We start from the raw sequence: 1,868 nt of genomic DNA on the forward strand, positions 1-1,868 counted from the left end.
TTGTACCCTTAACAAACAAACAAAGCTATATAGTCGAGAATGAAGGGCAAAGGAGCAGAGGCCGAAGCCCATCCATAGACAAGGAGACAAACCCCACAGAGGGGCCGCGGGCAGGGGATGAGTCAACCAGGTGCTGTACAGCACCACTGAAACACGCACTATTCGTCTGTTCCTGGAGGCTTCCTCACCCACCCACCGGCCCCCATGACCCCAGTGATGCCTCTCACTTCGGACTAGACCGGAGCAGGTAGACAGGGCTAGATAGGAGATAAGCGCTCAGGACACAGGCAACCCAGGAGCAGGAATGGGAACAGCGCTAACAGATGGGGAGGGAGAAGGGGGGGAAGGGGGGAAGGGGAGAAGGGGGGACTGATCATCATGATGGACACACGGCCCCAGAAACCATCGGGGAAGGGAGACAGTGGTCAGTGCGAGATATGAAAAGACTAATAATTTACGATCTATCAAGGGATCATGAGGGTGGAGAGGGGCAGGGAAAGGGAAAAAAGAGGAGCTGATACCAAGGGTTCAATAGAAAGTAACTGTCTAGAAAAGAATGATGGCAACATATAGGTACAAATATGCCTGATACAATTGATGTATGGATTGTAATAAGAATTGTAAGAGCCCTCAATAAAAGGATAAAAAATTTGGAAAAACCTTCACCTGGGAATGCTTATATAACATCATATCCTAGTTACTAGGCAATAGTTCAAATCTGTATCTCTAGTCCCGATTTCTTTTTAGAAGCAAAGTCGGTTATTAAGCTGCTTTTTAAAGTTAAAGACAATGTGTTTCCAACAACCTGAATCTAGTCCATGACCCAAACTGCAGAGGAAACACAGCTCTCTATCTCATTAAATTCAGGCTTTTTGTCAAATACTGAGGCTCCCTTAAACTCAACATGAGGACTGGGCATTCCCCACACTGTGCTTATACAGCACAGTCCCCTTGCAGACATGCTGTCAACGAGGCAAAAACGGTGCACAGAAGCTAGAGAGGCTCGTTCCAGATCAGACAAATCAGTCTCATTTTTAAGCTGACTTCAATTCTGCGGGCCCCACCTTCAAGAAGTAGATACAATGGCAACATATCTAACATGACTGAGGGATGTTTTCTTACAAGTGTTTGTACTTACTATGATTATATTTCAAGACTCCTGTGATTTCCTGTTTGCTTTTCTGGAACTTGTCTCATCGGAATGCCCTTCTTAGAGATACGTGTTATACCAGACACCGAGCACGTAAACTCAGTTGGACATGATTGCCATAGCTCTTCGTCTCCTCTCATCTTTCCAGTTGGCCCTCCTCTTAGCTTCCTTTACAGTGTGTTTATATTTGCTGCAGGGTCCGATTGGTTTTGTCATTGTTTAGCATTGGTTTTCCTAATTGGCACTGATCAAATTTGGAATATTTATAAATAAGGCTACTCTGAATCTTTATGGGTACATTTTCTACTTAACTTTTTTTTTTAGTTTTTATTAAATTAGGAGGAGGCTTACATTTCAGATAATCAAATTTGTATTTAACAACTTACAAAAACAAACAAACTCACTGCCATCCAGTGGATGCTGACTCAGAGTGAACGTATCGGACACGGTAGATCTGTTTCTGTGAGTTTCTGAGACTAAGTGTTTGGGGCAGTAGAAAGCCCCGTTTTTCTCTCATGGAGTGGCTGCTGGTTTCAAACTGCTGACCCAACAGTTAGCAGTCCACTGCAGAACCACTATGCTACCATGGCTCTGAACAATTTACTTATTAAATCCCTCAATAGCTTGATTAAAATAGTGGAAGTCCTCTTCCCCCGCCCTTTATTTGTGATTGAAACAACCTCAGTAAACAAAATTCAACTGCAACATCAGTTCTCAA

At 43.5% G+C, this 1,868-nt stretch overlaps 1 protein-coding gene across 2 annotated transcripts in view; it reads right to left on the bottom strand.

Annotated features, from left to right (window-relative positions):
• The window catches only part of PDZRN4 (PDZ domain containing ring finger 4), a 410,747-nt gene that overhangs the window by 245,506 nt on the left and 163,373 nt on the right, over nt 1-1,868 (bottom strand). The gene's annotated exons all lie outside the window — the stretch shown is intronic.

This window comes from Echinops telfairi, unplaced genomic scaffold (genome assembly GCF_000313985.2).
Source record: "Echinops telfairi isolate 266 unplaced genomic scaffold, ASM31398v2 ScPeMD7_12;HRSCAF=54, whole genome shotgun sequence".
Classification (NCBI taxonomy): Eukaryota; Metazoa; Chordata; class Mammalia; order Afrosoricida; family Tenrecidae; genus Echinops; species Echinops telfairi.